This window comes from Patagioenas fasciata, chromosome 2 (genome assembly GCF_037038585.1).
Source record: "Patagioenas fasciata isolate bPatFas1 chromosome 2, bPatFas1.hap1, whole genome shotgun sequence".
NCBI classification, from domain to species: domain Eukaryota; kingdom Metazoa; phylum Chordata; class Aves; order Columbiformes; family Columbidae; genus Patagioenas; species Patagioenas fasciata.
Window position 1 is genome coordinate 165806109 of NC_092521.1, and position 13651 is coordinate 165819759.

Sequence of the window (13651 nt, forward strand, 5' to 3'; positions counted from 1 at the left end):
GCTATCTAGGGCTGATACCACTCTTATCCATGTTTTGATATATAACATTGAAGAGTCATGCTGTCTTTCCACTGCACCCTGGGCAAAACAAGGTCTGCTGGGGTTTTGCTGGTGAATAAGGGCTGAGGAGGAAGGGAAGGAGCCATTGTGGAAGGAACAACCTCTCTGTGCTGGTGGGAAATGTAAATTTAAGGACTCACACTTTCGTGTTTCCCTAGGATTCCTTTGTCATCAGAGATGAATATTAGGTCCATCCAGAGTGTGTTTCACATAATCTCATACCCATCCTGGAAGAAGATAAATTGCCTGTTGTAGGCAATTACCTGCTTCTAGTTCCTGTTTCTTTGGATTGATTAAGGGTCTTAGGGTGACAGGCTCCATTGTAGACATGAAAATAGCTTCAGAATTATTTATTTTTTGCTTCCTTTCTGGGTGTTAAGGGTGACCTTAAAGTCCATATCTGTGTCCTGCACATGCTGGCAGTCAGCAGCACCAGGCACATAGAAAACCTTCCAGTGCCTACAGGATCACAGATATGTAGAATGATTTTGGTTGGAAGAGACCCTCAAGATCATGGAGTCCATCTATCAACCCAACACTGACATCAAACCATGTCACTAAGAACCTCATCTCTGCGTCTTTTAGACCCCTCTAGGGATGGTGACTCCACCACTGCCCTGAGCAGCCTGTTCCAATGCCTGACAGCCCTTTCCGTGAAGAAATTTTTCCTAATATACAATCCAAATGCCACAGATGGATGCTTCCTGCAGGCAGCCCGCAGGTTTACTGGATGTACCTTGTGAGATAGGCGCAGTATCTGTGGAAAGTTCCTGCCAAAGCCTCTCTGTCAGACCAGTATGGACATATACACAAGGCTGACATCTCCTCCCTCTGAGTTGGCCTTGGCCTCTCCGAGTGGTCGATCCAGATGCAGACACTGAGTTTCAGGGTGCGATTACCCTTACCCCGAAGCAGATGTTAAAGTAGATTCAGTGAACCACAGTCCAGAATTAACTCTTTCCATCAACGTAGTGGGAAAACAAGACAATTGTCCTATTACAGACAATTGCTGTCTACAGTCACATTAGGTAAATGTCACTTACTTTGATGGACTTCAGGCTACAAATATCCCTGATGACTAAACTGAAGCTGTTCATGCTGCACTGTGCTTCTTGGAAACTGTGAATTGGCTATGACATATTAAGACATCTACACCTTAAAAGACCATCCACTAAAACAATTGACACTCTTGAGCTTACTGACATTTGAGGAAGCTGGAACTAATCCAGAAAATGTTTTAGCTCAGTGTGTTGATTCACCTTGGTCTGCAATCCTGACAACCTGCTAGCAAACACTTTTTACCCATTATGTATGTTACTGAGACAACTGGAGAGCTTTTAATACCTTCAATGGGCTTTGAATTAGCAACTTAAATAGTAAACCGTAACTCTCATTCACTAAATGTTTAGTCTGGTCTGAATATTCCATCTGCCGTATCTGAATTTTGGCTGGATGCTAATCATTTTAATTGAAAACATACTTACAGGCTTTAATTATTGACTCTGAATCCCCAAAGAAAAAGACAATTTAATCTTGAAAAGTCTTTGTAGACAACTAACATGTCCAGGAAAATTGATAAAACCTAATCAGCAAAAAGTGTCCCCAGTGATGGTTTTATGGATTTTTTTTTTTAATATCTCTGTAAAATGTACAAATAGTGGATTGCTTTATTTCACTTTTATTTGTCAGTCTATTCAAATGAGAAAACTTTTTGGTTTGGTCACTCAATTCGACTTAGGTGAAGGCAGTGATGAAAGGATTTTATCCTGTTTTGGGTGTGAAATCAGTCAAGAGTTCAATTCTTCACCAGCTGCACATGACATTCTGTAAATCTTCTGTAAATCTTATGACTGGAAGACATGGAAAAAGAAATTTTTCTCCCAAGGCAAGCACTGACTTCAATACATTTCTTTACCTGTTGATTAGGGGTTTTATTATTATATCTTTTTTCAAAAAGAAAGTACATATCATTATTAATCCCCATTGACTCATAGGAAATTTTTCACTCTTTTTCGTTAAACAAGCTATTCACAGTGTACTTTTTGTTTGTAAAATTTCATAAGATCACAATAGTAATCATCAATACACTTCTATCCTCATTCAAAATGACATAGACAGGCAGCTCTAAGCATTGACTCCTCCTGGACATCTCTCTTGCAGCAGGATGAATCACTCTCCACTGATTAGAGAGAGAACTGTTAGAGGTTTAACTTGGATGACAGGAAATGCCTGGAGCCAGTGCTCACAGATCAGATAAGCCAGTTAAAATCAGTGTTTTCCACAGAAAAGGGGCTAGCACATGATGCTACAGTCAAGATATCAAATCAACCTATCTGTATTTCTGTTAATCTCAAAAGTTTCCAAAACAGTCATTTTGGGAACTGAAATGACTTCTACACAGTATATATCTGAAAGAGACTCAAATTTTTATATTATCTGGAGCAAAGTCCTTTCAAATCGTCTGAAGTTGAGATGTGACAAACAAGTACAAGTTTACCATTTTCATGTTAAAAAAATAATCAGAGCACTTTTTCCCTCATTTCTTCAAATATAATTGACCCTCTGGACTTAGAGATCTGCGAGTGTCTGAGATCACAGTGCATCGCTCTGGTTCTGAGTTAAGGTACTGATGTGGAAGCGAAGGCCATGCAACAACAATATCACTTATTAAGAGACTGTGTTTAAGGTACCACAGTGGTTCCAGCCCTCTTTGGATTTTGGACAAGCCATTGAATCTGTGTTTTGTGCCACTTAATTCTAATTATCTAAAAGTTGGTATTTGAGATCTCCTCCCCATTAGAAAAGTAGAGCAACCTGAAGAAGATGTTTCATCTCATCTGATGGAGATGACTCCTGTCCTCCCCTCTGACTAGAGGAGTATCTCAGATAGCTTATCAACTATCCGGTGGACAGAGTTACCTGAGATAAATCTCACCTTATGGGCAAGAGTGTGCCAAGACTTGACCCGGCCTCACCTGTGCTTGATTGAAACTTGGGAAAACAAGGTGCAGAGAACAGGTACATCAGGACACAAACCTCTTTGGATGTGGTGGCAATCTGCTGGATTCACATACATCCCTTGCCTGTAGGGAAGAGCCTGTTTATAGGCACAGCCGTCTCCTGAGGTGTGCGACTACAAAAGAAACGCAAACAACACAGAAGTGCGAACCTCTATGAGGATTCATGGCTAATATATATATCAGCCTGCTAAAAGGATAATAAATTGATAATAACAAAACTGGAATAAGCAACCCCAGAGCAGCTAATTTTATTATGTATTCCCAAAACAGAGCACTTGAAATAACAAATCTTTAAAGATCTCCACTGCTTCTGTTTGTTCCTTTCTCCCTCTCTTTTTCTCCTTTTTGTCTTTTTCTAGCAAAGAGAAGCACTAAATGTACCCTTTGCAAAGTTTCCAATTATTTTATATAGTTTTCAGTTTACTCTGTCATATTTCCTATACAGTTGTAATCCTTCTCTAAAAGTTATTTTATATAAATGACCAGGGAAAAGCTCATCATTAAATCAGACCAAGGAAAATGGCAGATGCTATGCCCTTGTTATTTTTGGACAGAGCTTAATTCTTACCTACGCTTGTTTTCATTCTGCACACAACCAGTTGCAAGTTATTTCTTTCCAAGAGATGCCAGATGTGGAAGTACAGTTGTTCTCTACACTGACAGACTGCTGACATCTCTCAGAGCTCTAATAAATCCACAGAGCTTCACGCAGTATTGTTACTGCCCAGGCCATCACACCTGATCTGTCTCCCTGTCTCTCTAGCCTATTATTTGTGTCAAACCTACCTTTTTCTCTTCATATTTTTTTCCCCATTATACTGTTACACTTACGGATTGGTGGAACAGAGGTTTTGTCGGTTCTTTCTCTAGGGAAATATACTCTTTTCATTTATTTCTTAGTTTATTTACTTACTTACTTGCTTACTTTCCCTGTGGCTCAGCTTGGGATTTGGTAATTCTGTATGTGTTTAAAACACATAAACAAACAGAAAACAAAAAAATCCCTGAGAAAGATGTGCAAATAACCAATTTCCTTGACTGATGCTGCCGTTTTTCCATTGCCCTGATTGAGTTCTCACTTTGAAAGAGCTCATATGTCAGCCTTTCCAATTGACATGTTTGGGGTCCATTAAATGAAGAAAGTCAGGAAAGAAAAGATGTCAACAATCTTAGAACTGTATCTCGTCTTCTCATGGCAAATGAAGGAAAGAACTGCAAATGGTTATCTGGGAATATACTGCTTTTCTCCCTGCAGTTTATATTTTTTTTTTCTCTTGTGTTTCCCAAATGGTTCATACATAAACCGAATGTATCCGTACACCACAGACAGGTTCAGGTAATATTTTAAAGAATGTACTGGTCTATATATACAGAATTTGCCTCAAAGGGATCAACAGGGCTATTGCTACAAGTTTAAAGGACATGAAAGAGGAATTTGGGAAAAATGTAGATGAGTTCAGTAAGAGCATTATGTGCAGGTAGGAGACAATTTCCACAGTTTAGGTCTGGAGACAAGAGTTTCTGCACATTAACTCTTGACCATACGATCTACACCTCTCATCTAGCTGGGATGCGTTACTTGTGCCTGTGGGAATGGGAACCTACCCAGAGAGGTGGTTGCTCCAAGTCCTGGTGGTATCACCAGGACCAGTGCAGAAGGTTAGAGTCCACTTTCAGATGTGAGATTAAGAAACTCCATTGAGTCTTTCTAGTTTAGTTTTCTCCTCTTTCTGATTGCTATCCCTTTCTTGAATGAAGAGCTATTGCCCTGGAATTAATCATATGACCAATATCTTCCTGGAAGGTTAATACTTCTTCATATAAGATTGAAACAATTGTAGTCTCTTATACAACATGTCATACACTTGGATATCAGAGGTACCAAGGCAATTGTTCTCCCAAAAATAAATAAGTACAAACATCTTATTCTTTTCCATGATCTATCCCATGTTTTAGATCTGTATAGTTGTAAGAACACATTGTGGTAGTAATACAACGATATTTCTTTTTGGGTCCCTCAGGATAAGAACTGATTGAGTATAATTTGTCTGAACAACAACAACAAAAAATAAGACTGCAACACTGGTTGAGTCATGGACAAATCTGTAACCTAGACGGGATAAATCTAATGTTAATCTTCCAATTTAGACATTGATGTTATGAGCCTTGCTCTTTATTACCAACCCCCAAGACTGGAACTCCAATGAATTTGGGACGTAAACAGTTCCCTCTCTTTCATTTCTCATTCTTTCTTCTATCTCCATTTCTCTCCCTCAAGCTCTCCAGTTCAAATCCTTACTGTAACTTAATTACAAACCTTACTGAGTTAAAAATACTAAGGTAGAATCCATCACCCTCAAAAAATCCCTTTCAGGATCAGGAGACCTTTTTTCTTTCTTTCCTTGGAGTTAAAATCCTCTTTAGATCTTTATTTATAACTATCTGTGTCAAACATCAAATAATAAAGCAGAGGAATAAACTATAAATTGGAAAAAAAGAAAAGATATCCTTGCTTTTTGTTTGACATGGTTTAAGCTTTTGGGAAAGTCACAAGAAATTCTGTTTATTAAGGTTTCTTTCTTAAAGAAAATAAAAAGTGAGATCAGAGCTGTTTGATATGAGCTCAGGCTTCTGAAAGGACATTCACTCTTTGAGAAATTTTATAAAGCTGAACGAGTAAACAAAACCGACAGGTGATTTTGCTTGTTATTATAGAGAGTTTGTTATGCTCACTTACTATAGACAAATGCATACGATTTGTGGTCAGTTTTGTCTTTGGCTTTGGGATTTTATTTTTGCCATTTCTATGGAAGCCATACCATCATATTTGTGCAATATTTTCTTGTACTTCTTTTTAGTTATGAAAACACAACAAAATATTTGTGTCTTCCTCTTCATGACTGCAGGATGCTGACAATAGCTACCCATTGTCTCCCCTCTAAAATGCTAATTGTCTAGAAAACCAATTTGTACTTATACAGTATGATAATATTCACACATTTTATTCTTTGCATAAATGAGGCAAATCACAGTTCATAGTAGAATGAAAAATGCTCAGATTTTACAAATTGCAAAGGCTTGAAGTGTTTGTGCCCCTCTCTCATTATAAATACAGGATACATGAAAATTTCAGAAAATTTCTTAAATACATAATAAAATACGCAATTAATTGTTTTCCTTGTCCATGGCTGCCCAAAGAAACAGACTCTATTTTACCTGCAGAGATGAAGTGAGTCAATTGCTTTGTCCACAAGCTAGCTCAGAAAAGTGACATTTTGATGTATCTTTAGAACATCATTGTCATACGAATAAGGAAACTATGATAATCCAATGCATTTTTCATTTTCTGACATTTAATAGGGAATAGCATTAAGGTGTATCATGAGCATACTGTAATTGTTTTTGCATAGGTTTGGGAGGGCTGACTTAACAAGGACCTGTCAATTTATGTCAGCTTTTTAATTAATATCTCACTACTGTTCTGAAGCATCTAAGCAAGTGAACTTTAAAGTAACTTCAGAATATATTTGTGCCTTAAATTAAAATATGGATGCAATAAGCTATATATGAGAAAAATAAACTATTTCTGTTTCTTAACCCTGATAGCACCGTTCCTGTCTCCTTAGCTGTTCAGATTTCACACATTGTTTAATTGAGAATAATGGAAGCATACTGGTTGATATTCGTTCAAATAAATATGAACCAGGGCAAGTGAAAAGGAATTAATCTTTCTGGTCCACAACATATTTAAAGTTTAGGCATAAAACTTGGGCTAGACAACTAAAATTACCCACTTCTCTCTGAAAATGAAAGATCAGTGATCAAGCAGTTTCACCAGATGATCATTGTAGTTTCCTTACGGCTGAACTATTCTCTTGGGGTGCATGTTTCAGATAAATCTCAGCCCATAAGTCACTCATGGGCAGCACTTTAAGTATATTTAACTGGAAAAGGAAGAAGAAATATGTATCATGCATGAGCTTGAGATGTTAACAGTGGTGTGAAAGGTGTATCTTAAAAATTGTGAGCTTGATTCTTTAAAAATAAAATAAAATACCAGGAAAAAAATAATTCAAAATAAAGAGATAAACTATCAAATATTAGAAAGAGAGGGATTTTGATAAAAAGACTAGAGATCTGGTATTGGATGATACCCCTAGTAAAGGAATTGCACTTAAGAAGATGGGAAAAACCAAAGCAGTATATCCTTATTGTTAAAATTTTTTCTGCCTCTAGATTTGAATGAGGAGAAGTAAGCCCCAGATGCCCATGTCCATCCTGCCCTTCTTCTAAAACCTTCAGAGAGACGTGGCAGAATGGAAGGCAGGTCTGTTTTTTCAGCCACCACATTTCATAGTCCAGCTCATAAAAAGAAACCCAAATCAATGATCAATATGTAGCCCATCCTTGTACCTCCACCATGGGCAGAAAACCGTCTGATACTGGCGTAGATCTTAAATTATATTAGGATGAGCCTCAGTATTGTGTCAGATGAAGCTTCCTCCAAGAAAAGGTTATCATATTTTCAAGCACTAGTTTAAAGCAGAAAACAATAGCTGTCTTTGTAAGAAGGTAGACGTGTCTTTTGTGCCAAGACACCAGTTGCTCTACAATATCAGCAGACATGTTTACTCCACTTGATATTCACTGCTTTGTCATTTATATGCTGGAGTTTTGTTGTCCTGGCTAAGTCTTATCTAACGATCGTTTATTTCTGCAATCCAACCAGACAGGTCTCTGCCTGTAACGCTGTCTAAATATTCACAGCATTAGCCAGCCTCTAAAAGGAACAATTCTTAATTGCTTGCCTGAGATTGTGCTTCTTTCCCTTAGATCATTATACAAGATGAAGCTAAATTAATTTGGCATCCACAAGAAACTCCGAAGACTGCCAAGAATTCAGAAGACAGATTTTAATAAATGGAAGTGGATTTTAGGTTAATTCATTTCGTTCCCAAAAAGGTGTAATCTATTTTTATTGTCTGGTGATTTTCCAAGTCATTCTCTTATTTCCTGCTTGCGACCCACTCTTCCAAAACTAATGAGTGATCTGGACTCCTGTGAGAGCTGCTTTTATTGATAAAATAGAGGTTTGCTCTGAATGTTATTTAATTATTTTCATGCAGTCTCATTATCTCCCTCCTCCTTTGCCAAGAGTTCCAGTACCTAAAGTGTGTAGCTGCTGTCCTGTTGAATTTTTCTTACCATGAGTTTCCACCCAGTTCAACCTGAATTTGCTTGTTCTTTCCACTTTTTTCTGAAGGCCTTTAACTAATCTTCTATTTTTTCTCCAAAACAGGTGTTGTTAGAAAGACAGGAAAGCAGAGACCAGATTGCTTACAGGAGCAGAGGAGAAAGAAAAAGACTATACATAAGATGGGCACAGTCCTGATGGTTTTTCCCTCTTCGTAAGAGTCATCTGTGCATCATGGCAATGGACATTGGAGAAAATTCAGAAGTGTGTTCAGTCTCTGAGTACCACCCTCATGCAACTTTATTGCTTCTGGGACACAAAATATTACTGAAAAACACTGTTCTTCACTGAATGGAGATGTGGATTTGCTAAGGGAACTCAGTACAAAAGCATGGATCATTGATCATTGAGCAGAATAGATACACATCCAATATTTCTAATATCTCTGAGCCAAACCTATTATTAAAATTGTATAAAACTGTTGTCATGATGATTTTGCTAACCAAAATCCCCGTATGACAATAATAAAATGTGCCTGAAATCTTTCCCCATTACCATGGGAAGCTTTTCACTAGGCCTCTACCACAGATAATTTGCAAACTCAATAGAAAAAGGAGTCATATGATGAGAGAGATCCCTGGGAAGTACACTCAGAAAAGGAGAAAAACCCAAATGACTTTAATTCTGTTGCAGGAAGTCAGCAGTGGTGTAATTCATCTCCAACAAGTTACATACAAGGTGATCATTCAAGTTCTGTAAAAGCGCTAGTGGGGAGAGAGCAGCATCTCCATAAGGTACCTGAAAATAAACTGATCCCATGTTAAAAGTGTGTTTTAAGTCATGCCAAAGTGTCTCATGGAAGTGCATATTTTCATTCTTTGATTACCAAAGATTTAGTGTTCAATTCAGGTGCCCCATGTAGGCGTCCAGTGTTTGAAACACCATAGGTACCCCTTTTGTTTTCCAGCTGCTGTAGGGGTCTTCTACAGGTCTTCTGCCATATATCCATGCCCAAAGAATGAGATTCAGCTCAGGGTTAAGGCATCCTTATTTAAGACTCTAGTTGCAGGTTTCTCTGTGAGATGAGTGTATCAGCTATGTGTACATTCAGGGGATCTCCACTCAACCTGGTCTGTGGAGATGATCAGTCAGAAAGGACGGGCTTCACCTGCCAAGCAGAAGCGTATAATGAATGTAATTTTAGACACTGTAGCGTACCCACCTGGTCTCCACCTACAACACCAGATTGGCTGGCAAATATCACATGCATTTTGTGTGATGTCTGCTAGTCCCATGCAGATGTGCTAACTTTGATTTACTACAGTGGGAGAATCGTTACCCAGTTCACATGTAGATATCTACATGTTGTTGCTCAAATACAGAACTCTTAATCTAAGACCTAATTCTGCCCTAAAAATTCTCTTACACTAAATACTTGGGTTTCAGAGGGCTGCATTTATGTTGGAGGGATTTTGCTGCTAACCACAAAACATGATGTTTTGTTTTAGAACCAATATACCATAATTCATGCCTGAATTTCCTTCCTTCTTTTTTTCCCCTGACCTACAAGAATGTCAGCTCAGAGAAGATTAAGCTCATGCTATTTAACTTTGCAGCAATAATATTTAATTAGACTTTTTTCAGTTCACATCTAAAAAGTCCAGTGCCAAGTTAAATCACTTCTATCTACATTATGTCCCAGTTCATGTAAAAATCAGTTAAAAACAAGCATTATTTTTTTCTTCAGTGGGCACAGTTAGAAGTACTGAAAGCACTCTCTGCACAAATAACTCCAGGTGTTGCCTCCTGTCCCTTTTGACCGAGGAGAAATCAAGTTGAGCAGATGTGTGCTGTGCTTCATCATTAACACTTCAAATAAAAAGTGCATTAAAAGTTGGGGGTGGGCTTTGTGAAATTTTTTCTCTGAGTGAAATTTAATTTAAAGGAGAATTAGATTCTTGAGTTTCTTCCTCTGTGAAAGAATTTTATTTACTTATTTATTCATTCATTTCACTTCACTGTCAAGGAATATGAAACCTGGCACATAAGAAGCGCTAGCTGCAGTGCAAAGGAAAAATCCAAGGTAATGATAAACTTTGAGTTTGAATATGTGGGCATAGAGGAGGAAAGGAAAAAGAAGCAAAAGAAAAAAAAAAAGAAAGTAGAGGAAAGTTAAGATGGGAAGCTCAAAATTCTCTGTTTCCTCTCTAGGTTTATGGCTTTTTATTTCGATTTTACACAAGAAAACCTTCATAATCCCCTAGAGAACAACTGAGCAAGTATACAGAGTTGTGTAGACTTAGGCCTTTTGAAACCTCCCCCAACAGGGAAAAAAAGCTGCAGACAGTGGGTCAGAATCTCTTCATTTGGTTCTAATCTTCAAATTAAAATTGTGTTTTATCACTACATCTAAGCATTGAAGCCAGATCTTCAAAACTATGAAACTGGATTAAGTTTGAGGAGATTTTAGAATAAGAATATTTTAATCTATTACAGTTACCTTCTTGTGTTCAGAAATGACAGAGTATCCCTGTTACCTTTTTGGCTGTGACCAAGAGATCGCGGAGAGTTTAGACAAAGACCACAAGATGAGTTTCCCACATGTTTGTGAGACTTAAAAATATTAAAGATTCTTGCAAGACTAACATTGAAATGTAAGCTTTCAAAGGCCTTAATGCCTTCAAACATTTGTCTTTGACTGACTGATCAATTTTTGTTTGCAGCTCATTCAGAATACGAAAAAACAAGAATAAATGCTGTTATTGCCAAGAGCGGAAATGAAAATGCTAAGGAACATTTTCCTAGAAAGCTACTCCTTCATAAGCCTACATGTTTTCTTCATCACTTTGAAATGTGGTGGAGATGATTAGATATTTGTCTTGTTTTGAGTGACTGCCAGGTGATGGGTTATTCAGCACAGATCACCAATGCTCTGAGCTCATCACACTCTTACTGCAGTTGATTGAGGTGCAATGATTGAGTTCACCTGTTATGTTCAAGAGAAGTTCATTGCAGCTTGGGAAATAAGATCAAGTTTCCTGTCATGGCAACATCAACTTTTGAGCCTACTGATTATGATATTAAAAAAAACCCCACGTATTAATTAGTATTGTTATTATTATAAGCAATCAAAACGGTTTGATCTCATTTTCAGTATTATCTCATGTATCCAGGCCACAGATTTAACACATGCATTTTGGTAGAAACTGATAATGCTAAGAAAGCATAAGACAAAGCTTTTCTTTTAAAATTACCAACCTCCAGCAACTCAAGCCAAGTTTATCAGAGAAGGATTTGGGGACAATAGGAACCATGCTCAGAAAAATCTCATTTTATCACAAAACAAATCGTTGTCTTTGGGTAAGTTAAATGTTGAGTGATTAACTCCATGCAAATTTCTTCCACAATGAGCAGAGAGGGAGAGATACTTACTTGTTGAAGGTCCAAATCCAGCTACCATAAAGGTTAATAGGATTTTTTCCACTAACTGATGCAAGTGAAGAAACCTTAATTAGTGCAGATTGCCTGGTGGAATTATGGTAAATAATTCCTCTTACCTTAGTGGAAGCAAAAAGATAAGCACTGGATTGTCCCAGGTGTCAACTATTACAGCAAACTTAACAAAAAAGAAAAATAAGAATAAGGAAGAAGAATAAGCCTTATTAATTGCTTTATAAAAGCATGGTTACACAGAGCTCTGGAGTGGTGTTTAGTATGAATATAACATACTGGAAAGAAGCATGCTTTTGTATTTCCTTAAGGACATTCAGCACACATGAATAATGGATTGCCAAAGCTTTATTACTTTCTTAGCATGATTTGTCTTAAAACGACATTTGCAGTTATACCATTTTCCACAGCAGTGCTGGTTTCCTCACCCGACAGCTGCCGTTTGCTTACAATAATGTTTATTGCACAGTCCTCTGGGCCTCTTTTCTTCTACTCCCTGCAGTCTAATGAACGGTCCGTGACATTATTACGGGCTCACTAATTTCCAAACAGCTATTGTTCCACAGATCGGTGCTTTCAGTGTGATGACTCGGCACTGGATTTTGATAATTATTTCAATCCAGTTCAGCATTTCAGAAGGATTGCCGTTTTGCTGACTCAGCACAGATGGGGAGACACCCTGATCTATCTAAACGAAGCACAGAAAGGAAAGAAAAAAGAATACAAAGAAAAAAATTGAAAAATTGTAATGAATGTTGCAAGGGAAACGGGATGATGGTGCCATAGTGAAGAAGAACATCCCCAGGGTACTTAAGGGACAAGAATATCCATGGTGATTACACTGTCACGGCCCCATCTTCATCTCAGCCACCAATCAGCCTCTGTAAAATCCAATACTTTTCTTCTAGCTTTCTCCATTTTTAGGGACTGCTTGGCAAGACCTGTAAATCTCATCATCATGGCCTGTCTTCCTCACTATTGCACAGCTCCCTGTTTTAGCATCCACGGAGGGACCTGTGAATCTCTTGCAGAAGAACTGTAAATGTAAAACCAAAATACCAGCCCTATTCCCACACAGTTTCCAAGCAAGGCAAAGTATAAACTTGGCTGCAAGTTTTCAATACTTAAATTTAGTGCTGATTATAAAATGAGGTATATAAATGAGGAGCATTTTATTTACTCATGCTAATGTTCACCTGGCCCACTTTTGCTTTCCTTGCACAAACACATTCAGTCACCCAGACAATAGAAAATTGTTCCTGGCTTCTCTTAGTCAGAGATTAGGTGTTCTTTCAATTAGATATAATTAAGAAATGCAGTCCAGTATCATAAAATGCCCCTAAGGAAATGGCAATCTTTATTTGGCTATGCTTATTGAAAACAGCATTATGTTTTTTTCACTACAGCTAATATATAAACTATTCATTTTCTGGATTATAACTAATTGCTGAAGGTCAGTAATTCATCTCTTTGTTTTACAGGATAGACTGCATTTACCTGCACTGAGTTGTAGTGGCAGAGGTGAATACATACAGTAAGATTTTTTCTGGCACTGCATACAGAAGGAATTTTGGTATGGATGGGTGATACCAAGTTGCTAATGAGACAAAAATGCCTCATTTAAATAGATCCCTGGAAACCTTTGTGCAGACTATCATATTTGCACAGACTTCCACCAGCCACGAAAAACATCTTTTCTTGAATAGGCATTTAGGGAGAAGGTCAGAATTGATAACCTTATATCATTGTCTTTCCTGTTATTTTACTCAGATGGTGCCAGCCCATGTACTCAAAATATTTTTCTTTACTTCCCAGATATCAGAATTTTATTGTGGAAATGTTATCTACTCAAAATATCTTTATCTGTACAATGAAATAATATTGAGAGCTTCCAGACTTTTGAGAGCAAAAATTTTCAGCACACTCT